The 26,982-nt window shown below is 44.4% G+C and overlaps 1 protein-coding gene across 3 annotated transcripts in view; it reads right to left on the reverse strand.

The window, feature by feature from the left end:
* Window positions 1–26,682, reverse strand: part of GRIN2B (glutamate ionotropic receptor NMDA type subunit 2B) — a 291,546-nt gene extending 264,864 nt beyond the window's left edge. The window contains exons 1-3 of one of the 3 annotated variants that reach the window (XM_083573738.1): window positions 25,542–26,682; window positions 15,105–15,244; window positions 13,171–13,243 (exon numbers count right to left, since the gene is read on the reverse strand). The gene's annotated coding sequence lies outside the window, so the exon portion shown is untranslated. Of the gene's footprint in view, window positions 1–13,170; window positions 13,244–15,104; window positions 15,245–24,413; window positions 24,853–24,920; window positions 25,250–25,541 lie in introns of those variants that run through there. The other 2 variants (XM_083573744.1, XM_083573745.1) reach the window with 2 other exon arrangements.
* Window positions 26,683–26,982: the final 300 nt, after the last annotated feature.

Genomic DNA, 26,982 nt, shown 5'->3' on the forward strand with positions numbered 1-26,982 from the left:
ACTTTCAGTGCTTCCTAATAGTTAAGCTTGCAATCCAAACTTCAGCTGGTGAACTGTGGGGTTTGATGGGACAGTGGGGCTGCCATCACCACATTCACAGCTGTGGTGGAAAGTGATGGAGCAGGGAAATTGGCACAACAATTAGGGGTATTCATGGGCTGCTGCCATCGGGGATTCCACTGGTGGCACTTTTGTGGGTAGAGCAGGGAGCTCCATACTGGTAGAGTGATGCTGGTGTCACTCCACAGGCAGAGGTCAGCAGAGAGCTGCAGTGCTGGGTGGAACGACACCTAGGTCCACCCAAATGACCTATTCGCCCCGCCATCCCAGTGTACAGGGGGGCTGAATTGTAGTGTAAAGAGTGGGCATTAACAAGAACATCTAAAAACAAATGACCCAACATCGTTTTGATAATCATTAAATTCCCATCAAATTTTTTTTAAAAAAATTTTGCTGTTGAATGGGATCTAGTGCATCCTATATAATCCCACAAAGACTCACCAAGCTACAACAAAGCGCAGAAGATCTAATTGTCATGCAGTGTGTAATGGTTCTAGGGGTTGCTCATGCGTAAATCGACGCCACACCTGGCTGGGTTACCTGGGTGAACCCTTTCTGTCCGGACAGCCACTCACCCATGGCTGTCTCAATCACTGGCAGAATCCGTCAGTGGGCGTTTCTTGAACTTCTTCCAGCAAAGAAGCTCTTTGACGCCTAGTCGCCGCCTACTCTCCCTGCGCGGAAGCCTTCCGCACAGGGAGGGTGTGGGCAGCGGAGGACCCGTGCTCTCCCCGCTGGTCTCCGGCGAGGAGTCATGGAGCCACCTCGCCGATTCCCCCATCTGCCCCCCTTCTCCACTGGTGCTACGCTGAATTCCTTCCCCAGAAGATGGGCTGCTTCTCTCCCTCCCGGGACGCTCTCCGGAACCCCTCTGGAGACTTCCCTCCGCCTCTGGCTCCGATGGCAGTTCCCTGACATCCACCTCCCCCCCAGGACCCCCTCCACCCCCGGCCCGATTTTCCGATTCAACCTTGTCCCTTTCCTCGGCCGACGATGCGGGGAATCCCCTGAAGGAGCTGTCACCATCCTCTGAGGATTCAAACCCCGCTCCCCACCCGCTCCAATCTCTTCCCGCGGGGTGGGCCTCCCAGTCTGATTCTTCTCCCTCTGACACCTCCCCTCCCTCCTCTTCGGAGGCAGGAAAACCCACAAAGTCCTCTTCGTCGTCTGTGGTTCCAAATTCTTCCTCCCAGAATCTCGCTAGTGGTTTTGGTTTATCCGGGAACAGGCTGTGGAATTCTTCCACCAGATACCCGTCATTGATCGACTCAGCGGGGACCCACCTGTTTTCTGACCTGGGTTCTCCCTCCCAAGCTACCAAGTACTCCACCTGGCGACCTCACCACCTTGAGTCGAGTATTTCCGTGGCTTGGTTGCGGCGTTCCCTCTCCTCTACCTGCGGGTGGGTGGTGACTCTTCCCTCCCGCCCCGGAAATTCCCGTCCCTCCCTGTACGGTGAAAGTAGGGACCTGTGGAACACCGGATGTATCTTCATGCTGTCAGGCAACTTGAGCTTGAATGCCACGGGGTTCACCTGCTGTGTTACCTCAAAAGGCCCCAGCCGTCTTGGCTGCAACTTTTTGCACCCTCCCTTTAGGGGTAACCCTTGGGTTGACAACCACACCCGGTCTCCCACCCGTATGGCCTCCCCCTCCCGACGGTGCTTGTCCGCCTGCCTCTTGTAAACTTCCTTGGCCCGTTCCAAGTTCATCTTGAGTTGCTGGTGCAAGGCCTCCATTTCTTCTGCGAACTGCTCTGCCGCGGGTACACTCCATCCCTCCTCCCCCTTCCCCGGGAAGGCCCTGGGATGACACCCATAATTGGCCATGAACGGGCTCATTCCCGTGGACACATGTTCAGCGTTATTGTACGCAAATTCAGCCAACGCTAGTTTCTCTACCCAATCGTTCTGTCTCTCGCTGACGTAGCAGCGTAGGTACTGCTGGAGTATACTGTTCGCTCTTTCTGCTTGTCCATTAGTTTCCGGATGCCTCGCCGTCGAGAAGCCCACCTCGACCTGTAGCAAGCTCATGAGCTTCCTCCAGAACCGGGAAGTAAATTGTTTCCCGCGATCCGAGATTACCCTCGAGGGAGTCCCATGCAGCCTGAAGATGTGATCCACAAACAACCGGGCTGTCTCCTCTGCCGTCACCGCATGTGAGCAAGCTATGAAATGGCACATCTTTGTCAGTAGATCGACTACTACCATGACTGCTGTCTTCCCCCTTGACTTGGGCAAATCTGTCATAAAATCAATGGACACCACCTCCCAGGGTCTTCCCGGTGTGGGTAAGGGTTCCAATAACCCTGCGGGGGCAGCCCTCTCCCCCTTTGCCCTCTGGCATCGGTCGCACCCCCGTACATATTCCCGTACGTCTTCCCTCACCTTTGGCCACCAGAACTGCCTGGTGACGAGCAGCATGGTCTTGTGTTGTCCAAAGTGCCCAGCTGTTGGGTTGTCGTGGAGTTGTTTGAGTACCTTCCCCCTCAAGGTCTCCCCCGGTACATACAATGCCCCCTTATAGTACAGTAGTCCTTCTTTTTCCTCAAACCCTCCCTGGTCTTCCCTTCCATCCCGGAGTTCCCTGATTTTCGCTTGAGCAAACGTGTCGTCTCTAGTAAGCCCGGTCAGTTCTCGTTTCCCAACCAACGCTCCCCCACACACCCATCGGTCCTCGGGAAACACGTGTCGGACCTCCGGCGGTCCCTCTCCTTCCATGTACTCCGGCTTCCTGGAGAGAGCATCTGCTCTTAGGTTTTCCTCTCCCGGCACGTATCGTATCTCGAAGGAAAACTTGGAGAACTCCTGAGCCCATCGAATCTGTCTCTGGTTGAGTACTCGCGCGGTCCTCCAGTATTCTAAGTTCTTGTGGACAGTACAGACCTGGATCTTGTGCCGCGCCCCTATCAACAGATGTCTCCATTGCCGAAAAGCTGCATAGATCGCAAGCAGTTCGCGGTCATACACGGTATAGTTTTGCTCCGACTTGTTCAGCTTCCTTGAGAAAAAGGCACACGGCCTCCAGCTCTGCTTGGCCCCTGGCTGCAAAAGGACCGCCCCGATGGCTCAGTCGGACGCGTCCGTCTCCAGTCTCATGGGCTTCTCCAGATCAACGTGCAGGAGCTGCTCCTCCGAAGCAAACGCCTTCTTCAGTCTTTCAAAGGAATGCTGGGCACTTTCTGTCCACGCGAACTTCTTTTTGCTACTGAGACAATCTGTGATGGGCGTGGTTAAGTGAGCGAAGTTCTTTATGAACTTCCTGTAGAAGTTGCTGAACCCTAAGAACCTCTGCACATCCTTCCGGGTTTTGGGGGCCTTCCATTCCAGCACTGCCTTCACCTTGCTTGGGTCCATAGCTAGGCCCTTGTCTGACAACTTGTACCCCAGAAACTCGACTTCTCTGGCATGAAATTGGCATTTTTCCAGCTTGACCCACAACTGGTGCTTCTGCAGTCTCTGTAGTACTTCCCTGACGTCTCTGACGTGTTGCTTCTCATTGTCCAAATAGATTAAGACGTCATCTAAAAAGGCTACGCAATTCTTGTACAGCAGGGGCCCCAACACGTGGTGCATGAAAGCTTGAAAGCAGGCGGAGCCCGATTGTAATCCAAATGGCATAACTAAGCACTCAAAATCCCCCAGGGGGGTGAACATGGTAATTTTCCATTCGTCCCCCTCCCTTATACTAATCAAATTGTACGCTCCCCTGAGGTCCAGCTTGGTAAAAATTTTCCCCTGCCTCACCCGTTTTAAAATGTCGTCAATCCTGGGCATTGGGAAGGTCATGGGTTCTGACACCAGATTTAACGCCCGGTAATCTATGACTAATCTGGGCTGATTAGTCTCCTTTTTGTCCACAAAGAACACCGGACTGCCCCCCACCGCCTTTGATTCCCTTATGAACCCCCTCTTCAGGTTCTTGTCAATAAATTGCCGCAATTCCTGCATCTCCCGGTCGGACATGGCATACAGCTTACCCACCGGCAGCTGAGCCCCTGGGAGTAAGTTGATTTGGCAGTCAAAGGGCCTATGGGGGGGTAGTCTATCCGCCTCCTTCTCACTGAAGACTTCCTTCAGGTCAGCATATTGTGGTGGCACCTCCCTTTTTAGTTCCACGGCCAGGCCAGCCACCCTGGCCACTGTCATTCTTGGGTTCTCCCCCCCCCCCAGACAGTGTTCCAAGCAGTAAGCTGACCCGAAGGTGACTGATCGCTGATGCCATGACACTACTGGATCATGCAGTGCCAGCCAGCTCATTCCCAGTATTACTGGAGGTCCTGCCAGTGTGGCCACGTGAAAAGCGATGGTCTCCATGTGCCTGGAAACCCTCATTCGCATTGGCGGGGTCTGGTGCGTCACTCCCCCCCCCAGAAGCTCCCTGCCATCGATGGTGGTCACTTGCAAGGGAAAATCCAGGGGCAGCAGGTGGAGTTGGTGCTCCAGAGCGAAGTCCCTGCTGAAGAAATTGAAGGAGCTGCCTGAATCCAGCAGCCCCTCAACTTTGACTGGGTGCCCATTCGGGAGTTCTAGCACCACTTCTATGGCTATAGCTGCCTTGGGAGGGTCAGGCTGGGGCACTTCTATTGGTTGCTGGCCTGGCTGCTGCCCCTGCTGGTTGGCAGCCAGGCGTTGTCGTTTCCCTGCGCCTGCCCTTCCTTCCCCTTCTCCTCACAGCCAGCAGCCCCCACCATCCCTTGCCAGGCCTTTCTTTGAGGGCAGACCCTGGCAAAATGTCCTGGCCGCTGGCAGAGGAAACACTTCTTGGTGGTTTTCCAATCCTTCCCCTCCCTCTTGCGACCTTCACTGGAGTTTGAAACCTCTCTCTCGCGTGCGCCATCAATTTCCATTGGCTCAGCCGCCTGGGAAAGCTGTCTCGGTATTTCAGGAATGTGGTAGTCATGGCAACGTTCCCCTCTCACTTCGCGTTTCTCCTGAGCCCGCGCTTCTTGCCGTACTCCAATCGCAAGCACAGCCTTGGTCAGCTCATCCATTGACTGTGGGCGGGGCACGCGGGACAACTCGTCTTTCACCGTTGGGGACAACCCCTCCTCAAACAACATTTGTATCGGTTCAGAGTCCAGATTCCAGCCGAGCCGGTGGATCAACATCGCAAAGCGCGACCAGTAGTCTCTAACTGACTGGCTACCCTGCTTGCACCCCATCAGTTCCCGCCAAGTCACACTTTGCTCCACTTCGCTGGAATACATCACATTCATTGCCTGGAAGAATTTCTTAAGGTCCTTCAAGGCATCGTTTTGCGTCGCCATTAGGGGCCTGATCCATTCGCGCGCCCCATCCTCCAGATGCCCCACAATGTAAGCTACCCTCTCCCCGTCATCAGCAAAGTCATTATGCTGCAGTTCCAAAGCGTACTCTATTTCCGTTTGGAACACATTGTAGTCCTGGGGTTTCCCCCCAAACTTGTGTACCAGCCCCGGTACCTTCCTTGCGATGGGGGTGGGTCTGACCTGTGCATCCTGAGTCCGTCTTTCGTCCAGCCGCACCGTCAGGATAGCTACATGCTGCTCCAAGTCTCGGTTCCTCTCTACCAGACTCCGCACTGCAGCTGGTTGCTCCGTCTCTCCGGCTGTCCCTGTTTGGCTCATCGCTGCCTCTCGGGCTGCGCACAAGCAACGTCAGTGACTGACGGATTGCTGTAATGGTTCTAGGGGTTGCTCGTGCATAAATCGACGCCACACTTGGCTGGGTTACCTGGGTGAACCCTTTCTGTCCTGACAGCCACTCACCCGTGGCTGTCTCAATCGCTGGCAGAATCCGTCAGTGGGCGTTTCTTGAACTTCTTCCAGCAAAGAAGCTCTTTGACGCCTAGTCGCCGCCTACTCTCCCTGCGCGGAAGCCTTCTGCGCAGGGAGGGTGTGGGCAGCGGAGGACCCGTGCTCTCCCCGCTGGTCTCCGGCGAGGAGTCATGGAGCCACCTCGCCGATTCCCCCATCTGCCTCCCTTCTCCACTGGTGCTACGCTGAATTCCTTCCCCAGAAGATGGGCTGCTTCTCTCCCTCCCGGGACGCTCTTTGGAACCCCTCTGGAGCCCTCCCTCTCCCTCTGGCTCCGATGGCAGTTCCCTGACACAGTGAAAGCGGCATCCTAAGCATGGCAAGTGTAGTTCATCCATCATGTTACACTGGCAGCTGCAGTCCTATTAAGCTACTACTAAATGTTAGGTGTGCCAGTTGCACCAGTATGACCTATGAAAACTGGAATGTCTTTAGTATTTTGTTTTCTGTCCCAGCTTTGGGTCCAGCAGGATCCCCACAGCAGCTTGTATAGATTAAAGAAAAAATGCACTACAAGAACACTGTAACAGCTTCTTCTGCCTCTAGCACATATGCCAATCGATGCAGGAGTGTTTCTAGGTACTTAAAGGACTCAGGGCACAGGGCTGTGATGCACATTTGCACATCCTGATTTTTGAGGGATACACACCTCAAGGAAAAATAAATGGCCGGGTCTCATCAGCACTGTGCTTCGCAATGTACCCAGAACCCTGTAGGCAAAGTAATAAAGTGGGGAGGGGCCTGCTGCAAAAGTCCAGGGACCTAAGCCCTTGATTCAGTGATAGCAGTGCCCACCTTTTCCCCAAGACTGCAGGACTTTTTACGGTCCAAGGGCAGGGCAGGAGGAGGAAGACACAGCACTTGGGCCTCCTAGGAACTGCTGAGTGTCAGCAGTTGGATCTTCTGTTGCCTAGCTAAGCACCCTTCACTCTCTTTCCTCTTTAATACAGTTATAGCCAGGGTCCCAGAGTCTCTTAGTGAATATTAAGTAATAAATGGTAGGTAAAGGTAACAGGGACCCCTGACTGTTAAGTTCAGTCATGAACAACTCTGGAGTTGCGGTGCTCATCTCGCTTTACTGTCTGAGGGAGCCGGCATTTGTCCGTAGACAGCTTCCAGGTCATGTGGCCAGCATGACTAAGCCGCTTCTGGCGAACCAGAGCAGTGCACGGAAACACAGTTTACCTTCCCGCCGAAGCGGTACCTGTTTATCTACTTGCACTTTGACGTGCTTTCAAACTGCTAGGTGGGCAGGAGCAGGGACCGAGCAACGGAAGCTCACCCCATCGCGGGGATTCAAACCACCAACCTTCTGATCGTGAAGCCCTAGGCTCTGTGGTTTAGACCACAGTGCCACCCACATCCCTTCAATAAATGGTAGTATTTACATAACATTTAGGATATTGCAGGGGGAAAGACAGGCTGCAGCAGTTCCCCTGAACTGTGCCAAACATGGAAATTCCTGGTTTTAGCTAAGCTTATTTAACTAGTTTCTAACAATACATTGCATCCCACACCCACCCTGCCCCTCTCCCTTCACTTAAAAGCTACGCAACAGCTTCATGCAGCACTTCTATGCTGCATTTAGAAAAGGTAGCTGTTCCATAGGCAGTACATAGGCACAGCAATTGCTGGCCTACACCCTAAATCTTGAACTGCTGACAGAGCAGTTGATAGGGTTAGTTCAATAGAGTCTACTTCCTATAACATGCTTTCTGTGACAACCGAAAAATAATGGCACGGTGTTAGTAAATAGGGAACAAATGCTGTCATTTAACTACCTAGAGTGAATGAATTGCAGCAAGTTAAACATAGCAATGTAAGAGTTGCCATAGTGAATCAGACTTGTGATCCATCTTAAGAAATGTCCTGGCTAACAAGAGGCATTCATTTTTCATTTTAAAAAATGAATGAAAACTCTTGAGCAGGTTGATATAGATAATCTTTCTAGAGTGTTAGATCTCATTCCAAGCTATAATATTAAGAATTGGCTTAATCCCTGCCCATATGAATTTCTGCTTTGTTTAAAAAAAATCAGCACTAGGTAGCATTCTGTGTTTTTTTGTGTGTGTGATCTGAATAAGCCATACAGTTATGATGTTAAAAGGGGCATGAGACCAACCTCTGGCCACACACCAACTGCCCCACAGAGCTTATGATAATAATATTCTGTAGCTGGTAATAGTATTTGGTGGAATACCCTCCTAAGAGAGGTCAGATCAGCTCCCTCTTATCCACTGACAGGCTAAGACCTTCCTATTCAGAGAGGCCTTTGAAAACTAAGGTATGGTGCTGATCACTGGGCTGCTGTCAGGGCTAACTGTATTTTAATTGCTGGTTATAAATGTGTTCTGATATATTTTAATTATTCTTTTAACTGGTTTGTTTTTATAACTTTGTATTTTATAAAGTTGTCTTTAACTGCAAGCAACCTTCAATCCCAACTTAGAAGAAAGGTGGTATATAAATACATTATTTTGATGATGGTGATGATGATGCAAACCCTACCATAATAATAATAATAATTTAATTAAGTAAATTAAAATCCAATCTACTTAGCCAGGGTTATGTTTTTTTCCACCTAGACCACAGGAAAGGTTTCTCCAGTCCGGTGGTGACCAAAATATTTTTGACTACAACTCCCATCATCTATGACAACTGCTGGCTGGAACTGATGGAAGTTGTGGTCCAAAATATATGAAGGCCACAAATTGGGGGAGGCTGTCTTGGTGGGGAAATGGCAGAGGGAGAACTCCATTTGTGACCAAAAGGTCTAGTTTGAAGTCACCAAATGGTTTTACCCAGCAGAAAGCAAGGCTTTTTTTTACTTCTACCCCTGTAAAAACCTAGAGTGCCTGGAATAAGAAGCCCCTGGACCAATTTATAACAATTTGACAGGTTTCTTTCCTATGGGCACTTTTCTCATGTCTATAAATTTAAGACCAGTTGCCCACAAAATATTAGGAAGAGTAAGTGATTCCTTTTGCAGCCCACCAAAACTGTAAAAGCTACTATTGAGTAAAAACCCACAGCATTTATCCTTCTGAAATCTGGCAGGATTCATGCCCTCAGAATAAATGATTTTGCCTGCAAATTTCATCTCATGCCACACACAATTTTAAGTTATAGACAATTCCTTTTTAAAAAAAATCAAACTTTAAACTGGAGGGCTAGTATGCCTGCAAATTTCATCCACTTCAGTCAAAGGGGGGAGGGAGTTACACAGCTGTTCACCATCATCACCATAATGAATGGGAGAAAATGAAGCAGACTTGGACAGACTCCAGCCTAAACAAGCAGCCTACAAAGCACCTTGGATCAAGGTGGGCTGTTTCCCAAGCACTGGATCAGGTCTCAACTGAATCTTATGGTCAGTGCACTATATAGATTATGAACACTGAGGAATCCTGAAGCTCATATTGAAACAGGGACATTTTCACAGATTTCTTGCTTTATTTGTTTTTAAAGGAATAGGGAAACATGCATAAAGCATTTTTGTTTTCCTTTTTATGTTATGGGCTTAGGTCAGACGTGGCCAATTGTATTCAACAACTTCCTGAAACTATCGCAGGTTGGAGGTTATGCTTTAATAGTTTTGAAGTAGTCTGTTACATATGCCACCGCCACCAAGTTTTCTGTCATATTTAATCTGACAGTTCAGGTGGTTTTTTTCTCTCCGTCATGATTCACTACACTGAATACTTGTTTCATTCATATGTTCATTTCCAATAAACACATAATGATTTTTGCTTGGAGGTGTTTGGCAGAGCCACAGGAGGTTTAGCTTTGCTGGTCTAGGAAAGACTGCAAGAGTTAATTCAATTCAGTGAATCTCAATGTAAAGGTTCTCAGTCTGTGAATGAAACTCATTCCAAATAAGAAGTTGGTGTGTCATATGCAGCTTTTTGTTTGAAAACATTTGCTATAAGCAAGGGGATGTGAGGAGCCCAGCTATTCAATGTCTTTGAGGGTAGGAGCTAAATTCATAGTTTGATAGTTCTGCATTTGGAGAGGAATTTAGACTATTCCTCACATTTGTGTCTCACACTTCATACAAAGAGTTCAAGGATTTACATTTTATCCTCACATTAGCTGCATGAGGTACGTATCAGAGATGGGTCATAAAGTTTACTGTATGGTTTTTTTTGGGGGGGTTAGCCCTTATTTGACTGTTGATGTATTTTATGTGACTTCTTTTTTCATTTTTATATCTTATGTAAACTAGAGATTTCTTTTTGTACTAAGTGGTATACACGTTTTATAAATCAAGAGCCAAACACAAAAAGGGCTGAAAGTATAAGATCCTGGCACCAACTGGAATCAGAATTGGATGGAGCACCTGAGTTATGGCATAATGTAGGAAACTGGCCTAAAGCAATGCAGGAGAATCATTCTAGGGGCAGAGTTGATCTCATAGCCAGAGCCAAGTAGTCCATCAAAAATGTTGGCTGGGACAGATATATAGTGGAGGACCAAGTAGGTAAATGGACAATGAAGCTGAGAAGTTGAAAACAAAGCTGCCAAGGAGCTGAACCCTGAGGTGTGACTTGTAGGCTTCGTCAAGGAGGAACTAACATGTTGTTAAGAGATGGTGAATCACTCCTGGAACCTGAGAGGACAATAGTGGCCCTTCTTTTCCACTATATAGCTTTAATTGACTCATCACAAGCAACACCAGTACACAAACCAAGAGGCTCCAGTTACAAATCCAAGAAGACTTAACAGGAGGTTAGACGGAGTGAAAGTGAGATTCATGCCTGAATGGGGATTTGAACCCAGGTCTTCCATGTCCAACACTCTATATCCATGATATGCAAATTTTAAAGGAGATTATGAAGTTCACAGGTTCAAATTCCCTCAAACAATTTTGTCAGGAATACTTTAGAGTTACAAGTACAGCCTTAAGGAAAGAAGTTTGCCTAGAATGCCTTTATGAAGATAGAATTGTAAATAATATTTAAATTCTGTAATACAGATCAGATTCCAACTGTTGTATTTCATACCACAGAGCCACCAGGAATAAGAATTTATTATTTCTATGTTGCATTTAAAAAATGCCTTGAGTTCTACAATGAAGGCTTCATCAGAGCATTGAAAACTAAATCAAAATTCCAGCAAGGAAGGAAGGATTTAAGTTTAGGCTTAAGCTTTGAAGTTGTTCCCAAGAAACAAATTATTATTGGATGGGAACCAACAAAGCAATTATCTAGTTTGCTGCTAATGCTACTGAGGGCTGCTGCCTGCACCCAGAGGGATCTGACACAAAGGCCCTTACCTAACCAGGCTTGTATAAAGGAACAAAATATTACTTACCATTATTCTAAACACTTCTGTTTCCTGGCTATATGCCACCAGTGCAGGGAGAGGGGAATCTCTGTGACTGTGATGCTGACTACTGCTGAGATTATATAGCAAAAACACTTTATCAAAATGATTGGGTTGCTATGGAAGTAGGCAAACTTATCTGATAATTTCATATTAAAGTTTTGCTTTTGAATGATGCAAGATCAATTTATTCAGAAAGCCAAGAGCTAATCACTGCAGAAGGCTCACAGCTCCTGTTTTGACAGTGAAATCAGAATTTCTGAGGTATATTTTTAAGGTTACCATATGTCTCTGCTTTCCCAAGATGCTTCCAATTTTCATATTGTCCCCCATTCTTCTGAAACCTCTAAAATGTCTCTTTTTCATCTAATTATTTAAAACATTTGAGGTTTTAAATTTCTTTGGCTTTTTCTTCTTTAGCTGGTTCAAGGCCCTTTTACATTAACAAAAGCTACTAAGGAAGAACCTGAAAACAAGGGGACATGAGGCCCTGCTCAAGAGAGTCCAGCTGAGGGGACCCACAGGTGTCAAAGGCACATTTATATTTACACTTCTCAGTGGCCATGCCCTCTTCAAGTAGCTCAGCACCTAATTTGCTTCTTTCTTCTCTTCTGTAAGCCAATTCAGAGATTTCGACAGACATTCCCCAGAAGCAGGTGTAAATTTGAGTCTTTTTTTATTTTCTCAGGAGCCAAACAGGAGTAACAATGATTCCTCTTGTACCATCCTATGTGGTGTATTTATTTCTTCAGCACCAACTGACACCCTCAACTGCCCTCCGGTGCTTCCTACTCAAAGTGAATTCTTTGGTTGCCCCTGGCAACTCCCACAGCACAGACCTGGCTAGTAGTAGAATTTTAAATCTTAAGGGTGAATTTGGTTAACTAAATCAAAGAAATACCTTTGCTCCTCAGAACTCTGAGAAGTGGCATCCCTCAGGCTGTGAGGCTGGCAGCTGAAGAAGCATTGGGGAGACTGGGGGACTTATTTATACAACAGCACCTCCAATGGCTGACTCAGATAAGATCATATAGTTAGGTAGTTCAACTCTCAGCTGCTAAATCGTCCCCAGCTTTTATATTCAGTTCTCTGGCTGTGTTGAGATTACATGGCTGCTGGTAGCTCAAAAGCCATTACCTTTTTTATATAAAAGAACAAACATCTTGGCCATATAGTTTAAAGTAGCTGTGGAAGGGATCTGACACTGACTTCTTGTGGGGAGGGGCGCTAAGAGCAGCTTCATGAAGACAATATTCATTGGCCCTGAGGATGTGTTTACACCTAAATTTTCAAAACAGTAGCCATTTACTTCCACATTCATCCTTCTTTACAGCATGAAGATGCCAAGGAGAAAATGGACATAGTTAAATTGTGAATAGCAGGTCCTGTTTTGGAGGTGGATTTGCAAAACTTTAGAATTAAAGCTTTGAGTATAACACAGAGATGTTGCATACAGCGAGCATGCCCTGACTTGGCCATCCTAGGTTCACTGCAGAATGTTTCCCAAGGATAGGACAGAATCCCATCAAGAGCCAGAGGCCTTGTTTGCTCTAGGAACCAAGAGCCCCAGTGACAAGCACAATGCCATGTCATTTATCTGGCACCATACATTGGAGAAAGCACTTGCCCTCTTCAGTGAACTGACAATGAGGCAGCAACAGGTATTTCAAGAAAACAGCATGAACACTTATGTTATCTCTTTACAGGAGTTGGTAAAATATTTTTAATTCATTTACTGAGCTGAACTCACGATGGTTATTTGCAAGGCTGTAGCCAGTGAATGGATGCCCTCATACAAATGAGGTACTACTACACCCTAGCCAGTGATGTTCCCCACCCCACCCCCACCCCTGGGCTTTTAATATATAATCTGATAGCTTCAATTTAAATAATTAAAGCTTGTTTTTAAGGAAAAAAGTGTGTGTGTTGTTTTTTAAGTGAACTCCCAGCCACCCACTCAAAAAGATGCAATCTCCAAATTTTGCTTACCTGACCAATCCAGCTTTCTCTTCCCAGACTGAAATTTAAATATTCTGTTTTCTTCTTATTTGCATTCACATAGCTGTACAGACACAAAGTCTAGTGTTCAGTCACTGGCAATGCCACTGTCACTATTCAACAGATACCCATGAAACTAACTTCCATTTTGCATTTCCTATTATACTTGACATGCTGGCAACAAGAGAAAATAATATTTTTCCAGTAGCAAATTATTCCACATTGAGTACTGGGAAAATGTGATATACTAACAAAGGAGTGATACTTGTCTGGATTATCCTTGACAAATTAATAACTGTTACACAATAAATGTGTAGCAGAAACACAATCTGAAGAGGCCCATAATTATAGCATCACAGAATTCTATGTGGCTGCACATTGACTTCTGATAAATATGAGTTTTCAGATAAAGCGGGGATCATCTTCTGTAAATAAGATCCTTCTTCTAAGTAATTAACTAAAACCATAACCAATTCCTGCAGCCCTTCTCCCTATGGCAACCTTCCAGTGCTGACTTAAGCTGGTAGGAGTTGTTGTGGAATATATATGGAAGGCAGCAGGTTACAGAAAGCTGTTCAGTAGAATATTCTAACTATGTTGGACAGTTCCAGCTCCAATGAAACATTAAATATATTTGTTGCTTTCATCTGGCTGGAGGGATGTTGCATTCTCTTTGCTCCAAGAACCATTTCCTCTCTAGATAGCATGGATAATTATACCTGCTTCCACCCACAGTTTAACTAAAGTGGCATTTCTTAAACAGTTTATACAGAACAAAATTATTCAAAGGTACTTGGCATTCGGTAGTTCTCATTTTTCTTCAATACTAAGAATCTTGCAAAAGGCTATAGGGGGCAATTATTTTCAAAAGGCTATTTTGTGAACCTGGAAAACATAAGAGGGAAGATTTTTCTTCAGGCAACCTGATTCCCAATCAGTTGTTTGTCTGCAAGTAATGGAAATTTCACATTAAAATGTGGGTGATATCAGAGATGGCTCAAGACATTTGAGTGCCTGAGGTGGAAAAACTAAATTCCCCACCCCCGTGGTGGTAATGGTAGTAAAACAATAAACTAATTGACAATTTGTTGTCCTTAAATAGTACCCCAAAAGTTGCTGCCTGAGGCGGTTCTCCAAGTGGAGCTATGATAAAAACCAGAACAGGCCAAATCACATAAGGATTGTTGAAACAAAATGTGGCTCTAAACATCACAGCCAGTTATTAAACTGGCAATTGTCTAATTTAGAAAATAAGAAATGAGTTTCACTTTGATTTCTGCCAGCTAAAATCTAGATGGATGGGAAGTGGTTTGTTTCTATTTAGTTTTACCGGAGTCATTTTGCTAGAAAACCTGATCTCTAAGGTTGGGAAATACTTGTTCTGCACTGGAAATGAAAGTGCCAGAATCCTACCCAACCCAAGACCCAGAAAGACATTTTAAATGGTATCCCAGAGCTATGGGAACAGCAATATACCTCTCTCTTGACATTTAAAAAGCAATATAAAGCTCATGCACATATCCAGTCTCCTAACTCCCCCCACAATAAAATTAAGAGACTTAATTGAGCAGAGGGAAATCTTGTTTTAGAAATGGTGAAAGAATTTCACAACTAGTTTCTCATTTATTTCTTCTTGTTGTTTTTTAAAAAAAAACTTTAACAATATTAAGTAGGAAACAAGTCTGTGTTGGGGATGAAAAATGTGTCATACAGATCTATTCCTAATTAACATCTGGTGTAAGTTTACATGGAGACAGAATGAAAGAATAGGGTTGTGTGAACACTGCCATTTTGTCTGAGTACAGTACTTGAGTGTTCCTGCTTCAGGTCCTGCATTAGAAGGGAGCATTCAAGAGTTTAGTCAGTTTGTATTCCTGAAGTCCCAACTTTTTTTACATGTCCAAAATCAGTCTTGATAGATGTACTTCCCATGGCACAGACCTTCTATCTGCCTTTCCTCCCCTCAGTTAGTACCGCTGAAGGGACATGGAGTCTGATTTCTCTGCATCTTCACTCAAGACAGTCTTCGACATGGACACATCACATGCTTGTTTCTGCCCATGTCCTAGATGGAGGGGGGATATGCACCACGTTATGTGTGAACAGGAGAACAAGTGGCTTGTAAAACAGTGATTGAATTGCCCCCCAAACCTCAGGCTTTTATATACATTATTTACACAATGAGTCCCATCTGATTGGCTGATTCTGCTTCCCTCCTGGAGCCTGACTGGTCTTTTCCTGCAGGCCAATCAGTTGTTGCATTCTAGGATCCTACCTGCCTATTGTTCTAGGATCCAAGCTTAGTACATAACAAAGTGTCAGTGTCCTTTTGGTCAGGGAAGCTGCCTATGTGACTTTTCTGAACATAAAACACAGCAAAGAACAAAAGAAAGCCAGTTCACACTCCAGTTTATACATTACAAAGTAAACACTTTTTTCTTACATGGAGATTAATCTCTGTGATGGAAAAGCTAGCATGAAGCAAATCATCAGAGCCCCCTGGCTAAAGTATAAAGACAGGAGCAGCGTGGCTATTGCCTGGGCTGAATCTGTTACGGGACTAAATAAAGGACTTCATCCTCTAGGGTCTGCCAGCCTTTCACCAGCACTAAATTCACTCTTTTAATAAAAAGATAATGTTATCTCATGGGAAACAGACTCCCTCCTGCCTCTTCCTTTGCTCTTAAGGAGCCAGCTAGCTCCCAGTCTCCCTCTGCAAGACAGTTACATCGTAATGAGGCGGGCTGGTTTCTCAAGGATAATGAATGCAAAAACAAGCAGTGATGGAAATGCCAAGCCAGGGTCCATCACTCATTCCTGAGCTCTGGAATCCATTAGGAAGTGCACCAGGGAAATGGAGACCCAAGCAGCATGTGAATAGGGCCAGGGTTGCAGGCTGGGAATGATTAGGAATGCAGGACAATCAAAGGTAACGTTTATTTCACTCTCAAAAAGCACACCCTTTGTCTCCCAGTAAGGAGAATCAAAATGCCCCCCTTCTCCCCAGAGTCTTTGTGCTTCTGATCTGTGGCATTAATAGAGTTCAAGCATGGGGACAGTCAGTTCATTACCAAGGTTGATTCATGCATTTTGGAGACATTTTGTGTCTAATATTTTTTCCTCCCCAAAGAGCTTTATGTTTGGCAGCTCTTACTTTTTTTCACACATTTCACCTCCTTCCTTTCTAACAGAGGAAAAGGGGAGGGGGAGAAGAACCATCTATGCAATTTTCTTCAGTCATTCTTTAATGCAAATAACTCAATTCATACTTAGACATGGTTATTACACAGCCCCATTCAGCCGGGCAGAATTGGCTTCCCAAAGCTACTTTTGCCGTTTTGCTTCTATAAATGATTGTTCATTTCCCTTTTAAATGATTTGTACGCTGTTGCTCTATTCCTCTACTTGTTCATTTAGGAAACAAATGTCTCTGCGCCAGAGAGGGTATCTTGTGGGTTCAAATCTCTGCAAAGGTTAATTCAAAGAGCTTCATCCCTTGCATCAGTGAAAGCATCTATGAAAGCAGGAAGCCCTCATCCCATTTAATCAAAGGACTAGAAATGGGCAAATTGTTCTTGAGTACACACCCCTGATTCAAGGCAGCTCTCTCCACAGATTAACCTACACAATAATGTTGGTGCAGTGCTGGGGTGTTAAATTTAGATGAGGGAAGCCTAGGTTCAGATTTATGGGAAGGCATGATGCCCACTGGATGCCTGACCCGAGCTAAGAAGCAGAAAGAGATACAGAAATAATCTTTTGCATAAAGCCAATTCCTGGGTTGCACCCCATGATTGCATGACCAAGAAATAGAACTGAGGCAAAGTTATGAAGATCAAGAGATAGGTGGGCATCAGGGTAGCGAAGGGGCTGAAAACAAGGCCTATGTGGAAATAGTGAAAGACCTGCCTATGTTTAGCCTGAAGAAGGTAAAATTTAGAGAAGACACAATTTGTTGTTGTTGTTGTTTAGTCGTTTCCGACTCTTTGTGACCCCATGGACCAGAGCACGCCAGGCACTTCTGTCTTCCACTGCCTCCCGCAGTTTGATCAAACTCATGCTGGTAGCTTCAAGAACACCATCCAACCATCTCGTCCTCTGTCGTCCCCTTCTCCTTGTGCCCTCCATCTTTCCCAACATCAGGGTCTTTTCCAAGGAGTCTTCTCTTCTCATGAGGTGGCCAAAGTATTGGAGCCTCAGCTTCACGATCTGTCCTTCCAGTGAGCACTCAGGGCTGATTTCCTTAAGAATGGATACGTTTGATCTTCTTGCAGTCCATGGGACTCTCAAGAGTCTCCTCCAGCACCATAATTCAAAAGCATCAATTCTTCGGCGTTCAGCCTTCTTTATGGTCCAGCTCTCACTTCCATACATCACTACTGGGAAAACCATAGCTTTTACTATACAGACCTTGGTTGGCAAGGTGATGTCTCTGCTTTTTAAGATGTTGTCTAGGTTTGCCATCGCCTTTCTCCCAAGGAGCAGGCGTCTTTTAATTTCGTGACTGCTGTCACCATCTGCAGTGATCATGGAGCCCAAGAAAGTAAAATCTCTTACTGCCTCCATTTCTTCCCCTTCTATTTGCCAGGAGGTGATGGGACCAGTGGCCATGATCTTCGTTTTTTTGATGTTGAGCTTCAGACCATATTTTGCGCTCTCCTCTTTCACCCTCAATAAAAGGTTCTTTAATTCCTCCTCACTTTCTGCCATCAAGGTTGTGTCATCTGCATATCTGAGGTTATTGATATTTCTTCCGGCTATCTTAATTCCGGCTTCGGATTCATCCAGCCTAGCCTTTCGCATGATGAATTCTGCATATAAGTTAAATAAGCAGGGAGACAATATACAGTCTTGTCGTACTCCTTTCCCAATTTTGAACCAATCAGTTGTTCCATATCCAGTTCTAGCTGTAGCTTCTTGACCCACATAGAGATTTCTTAGGAGACAGATGAGGTGATCAGGCACTCCCATTTCTTTAAGAACTTGCCATAGTTTGCTGTGGTCGACACAGTCAAAGGCTTTTGCATAGTCAATGAAGCAGAAGTAGATGTCTTTCTGGAACTCTCTAGCTTTCTCCATAATCCAGCGCATGTTTGCAATTTGGTCTCTGGTTCCTCTGCCTCTTCGAAATCCAGCTTGCACTTCTGGGAGTTCTCGGTCCACATACTGCTTGAGCCTTCCTTGTAGAATTTTAAGCATAACCTTGCTAGCGTGTGAAATGAGTGCAAAGACACAATAGCCATCTTCAAATATCTGAATTGCTCTCATGCCGAAGATGAAGCATCAGGCTTGCTCTCAGTTGCTCCATAGAGCAGGATGAGTCCCAATGGAGAGTGGTAGGAAAGCAGATTTCATCTAAGCATTAGGAGAAACTTTCTAATGGTAAGAGCTATTTGGTGGAGGAGCAGGCTGCCCCAGGAGATGATGGGTTTTCCTTGGCTTGAGGTACTTCAAGCAGAGGCTCAGTTGCCATGTGTCAGGAGTGTTGTAGTTGCATTTTGCATTGAAGATCCTGCACTGAGCAGGTGGCTGGACAACATGTCCTTCAAGGTCCCTTCCAACTCTATGATTCTTTGTGTATAGGTGCTGACTTGGTCTTCAAAGGTTCCCACTGAGCTCCAGGAGACAAGTACAGCCAAGAGGGATGAAATCTGCTTTCTAGCCCAACCTTTCCCACCACCACCAGATTTGGGGATCACCACAGGCAGTGGGCTGTTTCCCTCCACATAATAAAGGTTCCTTTGAGGCTGCTATACTTTCCTATGGGAACAGATTGGAAACATCTGCATTGGAAACAAAATTATCCCCTCACCCTTGTCACGTGGTGCAGACTTCAATGATAGGGATTTCATAGGTGTTGAGGTACAATATACACATTGTTGAGCATTGACTCATTGCAGCTTTGTGTTCCTGAAAGATACAGGGCCTCTGTGAACACCCACCCGCTCACACCTATCATTACAGACATTTTGCTAGCAGTAAATACAGATCACTGTGCCACAGGCAAAGAAGAATGAACCTGGAATCTACAGGGCGGATGGCTTCAGGTGATTTAAATAAGTAAGCCAAGCTGTATCCTTCTGTGGAAGAAAAATATTGCCATGCTTAGGAGCAGTAGTTACACAATCAACACAGAGCTAATTCCTCTCATGTCATATCAGTGGTGTAACTAATACTTCCTTCGCACCTATTGCCAGCACAGTAAGACAAACAGCACACACAGTATTCAAACACATAATCAGATAGCACAGATGGCGTAAACGATCCTCCTCAGTCATGGTATATAGAATTTGGTAGAAACATTTCCCCAAACCACAGTTATTTAAAAGCTCAAGCTATCCAAATATACTTTGTGTCCCTTGTGAAGCCTCATATAAATGAAAACTCATATAAAATGTACTCTTGGTTTAATTCTCTCAAGGCCATTCAAATAAATGAAAATATATGCCTCTTTAAAAATCCACATATGGATGCATATTCGTCAGAATCATGTTTCAAAGGTTATTTGGGGTTTTTTTAAAAAAAAACTGTTGGGTTTGAAGAATCATGGATCAAATTCCAGCTCATTTTAAAATAAAATATAATAAAAAACTTGAAAACAGCAATGCCAGCTTGCTGGGTAGCCTAGGGCATCATGACCTCTCAACCTAATTTCTCTCAAGATTACCATGGATGCACCATGATGCAACCAAATCAAATTCAGCAGGGACTTCTGTGTGTGATTCACTGTGATTACAGATCAGATTTATTCCTTAAAATGGCCTTTCACATTTGTGTATGTATGTACAGTATGTATGTGTGTATGTATGTATGTATGTATGTATGTATCTGTTTTCAGTGATGCAGCTGCTGGGGCTAGGATTGAGGTCCAGGGCTTCACAGCATGTTTTAGAGTTGGCATTAAGGGAGAGCAGGGCTTTCGTGTTTTTAACAGCTGCGTGACAGGCAGAAAATCAAAGGCTAAGCCTCTTCTAGTACTGTATATGGAAATGCTATTACTGGTATGGGGAAAGCTTCACCTGTTGACATTCTGTCTTTCAGATATCTTGTTAATTGTGTGTGGCCCTTGATTTATTGTAGAGCCCTTCATTATTACCTGCGAAAGATGTTTACTTATGACAAAAAGTTTATGTGGATATGTGTCTTCTGTGAGTGGGTTGTGTTTTAATTGTTGTAAGCCATTCTAGTGCCTTAGGGTGAAGGCCAGGTGGTTGTTGTTGTTAATTCAGATATAGAAAACCTTTGGTGTGCCAGATGTTTCTGAACTACAAGTCGCATCAGCTCCTGTAAGCATGGCCAACAGCCAAGGATGATGGCAGTTATAATTCAGCAAAATCTGGAGGGGCAAAGGTTCTCCACACCTGCACTAAGCCATTATTATTATTATTATTTCTGTGCACAAGGGTCAGTCTGCAGTATGAAAAGAAAGGTTCCCAAGAGCCAGGCATGTGTGCTCGAGATTTGGCCTATTCATGTGTCAGATATCTATCCACTGGTCACAATTAAAAGCAAAGAAAGCTGGTATCCACCAAAACGGGATGTAGAAATCAGCAGAAGCAACTTACGTTTTGTTTGCAAGTAACACCAAGCTATGGTTTATTAAATGGAGCCACAGTAAAACAGGAACTGCCCTGTTCCAGTAATGCAGGTATCAGACCTGACTTGGCTAAGGAGCTGTGCTCTCAACCATCTACTTTCGTACTCCAGCCCAACTGATACACAGAGCTGCGATTGCAGAGACAGCAGCACATGCTGACATAGCTAGTGTAGCATCCTGTACAAGGCAAATGGGACAAATCCATCATGCTGCAGTAGCTACACTCCCATTATAACAACTTATTATACTACAGGGATGGCCAGCCTTTCAAGACAGGAGCCTCTGTACCTTCACCGTTGTGTAGGAGAGAGAATCTCAGCAGGTGCAGCTTTGTCATTTCACAGCACAACAGAAGTCTGAAAAGGTACACCTGCTACGATTCTCTCCACCTGACATCTGAAAGGTACAGGAGTTTTTATGTTGCAAAGGCTGTACAACCTGCTATGCTACTGTAGATACATGCGGTTACACTGACAAGGCTGCCTCCACAGGGATATGTAAACAAGTCCTCTCCAATCCTGCCCTTGTCCCAATCCTGGCCAAATGTCTTCACACCCTTCTCTGCAACATGATAGCAACACATGCCATCACTACACTGCTTCATTGTCATCACCACCATCCCTCAAAATACAAGGCACCTAACATTTTCTAAGTGCTCTGCATATATTTAAAGATAAGTTAGTCCCTGCCTACAAATTCACAATCTAATAGACACAAAGCAAAGGGGAAAAGGAAAGGGGAAGGGAAACAATGGTGTCAACTCTTCATTCCTTTAGTTTTTCATTTGGCATGTCCATACGTGAATTTCTTAGTTTAAGTAGGGTTGCCATATTTCAAAAAGTCAAAGTCCAAGCACAAAAGTTGTTGAACTTTTTTTCTTTTTTCTTTCTCTCTCTCTCTCTCTCTCTCTCTCTCTCTCTCTCTTTTTGCAAAATCACAAAAAGAAGTTTTTGAGCAATTTTTTTAGGGGGGAAATTGCCAAAATCTATACTTCCAGGACACTCCAGCGTTTTTTGACCAGACGCTGCTTCTGACGACCAAATCCCAGCTATCTCTAGGAAATTCTGGACGTATTGCAGCCGTAAGGAAGTGCCTACTTGCATGGAAAGCATTGCAATTGTCATTTCTTGCTGGATCTTATGTTACATATGATTTTAGTGCAGGAGGGGGTTCATTATTTCCTTTTGCTTGTATCCCCTTTTCCCATAAGGTGGGTGATGAATGGGGCCCAACTGGTCTCCCTACTATATTATCTTTCCGGGAGGCATGGAGGTGAGCGTTCCAGTGGCCCTGGGTGTCTTGATTAGTGACAGGGCCTGGAGCATGCATCCTTTTAATTTTGCAGTCTGCAGTGTTCTGAGGTATGTGTAAATGATATTGTGTAAATATTAGAGTAATCAAGGTACACAGATATGGGATAGTACTTTATTGGCCTGAATATAAGCCTCACCTTTTTCCAAATTCCAACCATGAAAAGTTAAAGTGCGGCTTAAATTTGCAACCTTACAAAAATTGGCTTTTACAATATCACTGCTGAAACAGATATACAGTAAAATGGGTGTGAGTGCCTATGGAATTTTAAGGGAGCGGCTTATATTCGGGTATTGTCTTTTTGTCTTTTTCCCCCCCTTGAATTTTAAAGGTGCAGCTTATATTCGGGTGTGGCTTATATTTGGGCCAATACGGTATGTATCTGCTAGATATGTAGGTAAGTATATTAGGTGAAGTAGGATTAGTGTTCCTTTGGAAAGAGGAGAAACAGTACTTGGAAAGTTGGAAGTGAACTATGATTGGATGTGGAAGAGGGTGTTTGGTTTGTTATGGCAGGGTTAGTGAGATAGAGTGGGGTCAGCATTGTTGCTAGTCATGGTTTGGGCATAAATGGTGAGGGAGGATTTAACTTAGGTATATTTGGAAGGGTAGACTAGATAGGAGTCTTTATATGAACCAAGGTAAAATCCAAGAAAGTGTACAACTGAAACCTTACGCTTCTGTGCGCTGAATTACCATCAAAGCTTTTATTACTTCTGTTATCAATTAAACTGTTGCAGCATGCGCACAGGCCTCTTGACTGGCTATCCTAGAGGTGGGGTCATTCAGATACTTGGTATCTGTGATGGCAGCGAAAATAAAGAGAGTTGAGAATACCTAGCAGAAACCCAGCTCAGGGCTTAGTGAGAGACAGGAGGTGGTGCAGGGAAATTGAGGTAGGTCAGATGCTTGGGCCAGAGAACCACATAGCTGAGGAGAAGTGGTGCAACACAGTCCTTGAGCATCAGGAAGTTTGGGCAGAATGTTCTTTCTTGCAGAGAGGGGCAAAGCAAAGACCCTCCAGCTCCTTCTCTGACTGAAGGATGCCAGGTTAGCCTCACCCTTGCTGTTATGTTTGTGCAGCCTCCTGATGACCCTAGCACACCTGGCTGGTGACAGAAAGTACCATGTGCCTTCCTTTGGCTCTTTAGTCCCAGGTAACATCCAGCAACTATAGCTGCTGATAATGCAGGAGCACAGCATCCCAGCCAGTGTGCTGCAACACCAGCACAACGGTACAAAGTGTGATGTCGCACCAACACCATGCATATCAACTTGTTTGGCAGAGCTATGTCTCATAGGTCTCAACTACAGAACCATGAATAAAAGCATTCATTTCCTTTGTACAAGCCAAACAATCTCATGTGTGAAAAAATAAATGTCATGGCAATGGGAAGAAACATAAAATGCAATTGAAAACGGCTTGGAAATTATTTTGTTCAGCTTTTGTGATGATGCAGAGAAAAGATTGCAACTGATGCCCCAAAGAGGCCAAACTCTGGTCAGCTACCTCAGAACAAAAAGGCAATTTAATAGCTTCCAGTTATTATATATTTGCAGTCTCATACATACTTCCTTCACCATATCCAAATTGCTGCTAAGTAAAGGTAGAGTATAGAAAATAGTACTGCAAACAACCCATTTTCACAGAGCAATAAAAGTGCGTTTTAATATTTATTTTGCAGGCTTCACTGTAATTTGCGCTAGAATACTTTTTATCCTGTAATGAGATATAATTTCAGTGGCCTGGCAGCCTTTTCTTTAGAGAACTATCCCTCAAGTGAACTCCTTAATTGGTTTTAGTCTACAATCCTATCCCCTAAGTCTAAGTTTCCACTGAACATAGTGGAACTTACTTCTGAGTAAACATGCCTGGGACAGCATTGTAAATTCTTTCTACCACCTCATTGTTGTCTCCCACTGTAGGACCCACTGAAGTGAGTGGGGCTTATTGTAATGAGTGCTTTGGTGACGGGAACGCAGATAAATCTTGTAACAGTATACTTAGAGAATAGAGATTTGGTCCCAGCTGATCCAGACTATGAGGCACACTCCCTATTAATTCACCCAGATATGCACATGCACATATCTACACACACACCCCTTCACATATTTTTATGCATGCAGGTTGTTTTGGTCAGCCAATAGTACAGCCTCTGCTACAAGCAGTGCTGTTCCTATTATTTAACATTTATACAGTTCCAGCAATGTTCCAGGCACCATAAACCACCACCACTCAAATGTTAATGATTCACAAGTTCTCTGTAAAGAATCATACCAAGCCAACTTGGGGTAAATCCAAGTTAATTGAACATTGTTATTTTACCTCTTGATTCAGCTATTCAAGCATAATTTGGTTTGACTTTTTATGACTCACACGTTGCCTTAAAAGAAGAATCAGAAAATGGCCAAACTCAAAGCCTGTGCCATGTCATCTTGGCTGTAGGACATGCCGACTCCTCTTTATGGAGTCAGTTTTGGCCCTTTACATTTCAGCTGCCTTCACTGAAATGAAGTAGTCCCCAAGTCCACATTTAAGTACAGTTGACTTTAATTTTGTTCTCAGTGTTAAGAAATCTGCCAGATAGTTTGGTTGAAGGATTACCCAGCTTTGAACTTTGCTTCATAGCAAAAAACAACAACACAAAAAACCCCGATTTTGGAGGACCACCAATAAAATAAAGCAGCAGCAGAAGAAAGTGAAGAAATGTGGAAGTGCGAGGGCATGGCAAGAGGAGTTTAGGCTGAGAGGCAGAATCAAGGTGGAGTCTACAGTGGCCCCACAAGGTCATGGTAGACTCTGCTCCTCGTGCTTGAACTAGCACTGTCGTACCTACACATGAGTAATTAATACTGAGGCCTAATATGAAGAGTAGAATGCTTGATATCTGGTGGGCGGGGCTTGTGGGTTATGCTCTGGAATCAGCCCCTCCCTTCAGTGTGTGTTCAGTTAAGAATGTCAGTTAAGAGGGACCAACTGCCTCTTCTTGCCTCTTGCCCCAGACTTGCCTCATGTTTTTGTATTTAGTTTCTCTCATTATGTTTTTTTTTACAGTTTTCTCTCAGTTTATTATTAAAGCTTGTTTACATTTACGTGAGTCACTTATTTTTCTCAAAGAAAAAGAAACTCTGCTGAAGAATGGTGGAATATTCTAAACTTGGGTGAGTGAGGGGATATTCCCAGTTTGCCAGGAGGATTGGTTTTGTTAATCACCCCCCCCCCCACCTCCACAACATAATTAACAGAAGTATTGGCTAGGCGCCTCGATTCAAAACACGGGGCCTCCAGTGGGAAAGAGTTAAAAACACTCTCAGAGTTAACTGGCAGCATAGCATGTAATAAAACAAACCCTTCTGCACATCCGGTCTCCTTACAGCTCTTGCCCCTTTCTCTCTACCCCTCTGGCAATGAACAGTCCACACACTTTTAAGTAAGTTTAAAATATTTACTTACTAAATCCAAACATCTGGTTAATGCGCTAATCCACGCAGCAGCAAGGAGATCACAGGGTGCAAAATGCAGCACATAGTTTCAAACATGCAGTCTGAACTTGGATCCTGTTCAGACACAACCGGCCTAGTGGATTACATGGCAAGAAGAGAGAGAGTGTGAGGAACAGGAAGAGAAGAAGATTCATTTTCTCCCTCACAAAGAAGAGAGGATGTGCCCTAGCTGAGTCTAGGAACAGAGTTCTATGGTCTTAACCCCTTCATGCATTAACTAGCATTTATGCATAGTTATGTTTGACTGCAGTTTCCCAGTTTTTTTTAATGCCTAAGCTAGCTCTTGGGCCAGAGAAAGGTGGGATGTAAATGTAAACTAAATAAGTAAATAGATTGTATGATAGGCAGTAACTTAATCCATGCATGTTCAAAGAAGAACTTGCATAATGTGCAGCATCAAGTCCACAATGAACCGCTACTCAGAATTATAGCATCTGCCTTGCTTGAGGAAGACCCCAGGTTGAACCACCAATATTTCCAGGGGCTACAATACTGGGCTTGTATGGTCTGACTCAGTATAAGGTAACAAAGATACCAAGTCACAGGGACCCAATTAAAACTCATATTGATATAAACATATTCAAAAGATACAAGCTGCAGCCACTGTGTATTCAACAATCCAATTCCCCAAACAATACAGCACATGCAAACAATAAAACAATTCTCCAAACAATACAGAACAAGATCTCCAGGACTGAGCTTCTCTTTGTACTTCTTCAGACACCAACTGGAGAATATGCATGGAAGGCAGCTATTAAATCTTTATTGTCTCAATTTTTCTTTGTAGATTTTTCTTCCTTGGACAGAAGTATCATTGCTATAAATCCTAAAATGATATTATTGAAAATCACCTATTGAACAATATTAGGCTGCACAATATGAGGCCACAGTCAATAATAGGATTAAAATACCTCTTGAAATTCTCTTACATACTCCTGCATCTAAGCACAGCCAAGAAGGATGGAACTTCAAGCACTGGGATATACAAAATTATCAATATGAAAATTTTAGTTTTCTAAGAGGACATAGTATCTTATTTTAAAAAATCTTCTGAATTCAAATCCAAACCTGTGGTACAGAAATAAGGACCTTTCCATTCATAGAAGAAGGATGAATATACTGAGTAAGGTTTGACTGAGGTCTTAAATAGGAACAGAGTTGAAACAGCTGTGATTCTAACATGTGGCTCCTCCGCACCAATGAATTACTGGCTCTAAAGCGTAATACGTTGGTGGTGTATGTCCAGGCAATAATCCTTTTTTTTTTTCAGAATCACCGCTGCTGAACCCTTATTGCTGGTTTAATAACTGTAAGTTGTTGGTCAAGGAATCCAAAACAGCCTTTTCATGCCAACATAAATATGCCATCTTTTGGAAGACTTTTGTTCTATT

Source organism: Podarcis filfolensis (assembly GCF_964270895.1).
Source record: "Podarcis filfolensis genome assembly, chromosome: 10".
NCBI classification, from domain to species: Eukaryota; Metazoa; Chordata; class Lepidosauria; order Squamata; family Lacertidae; genus Podarcis; species Podarcis filfolensis.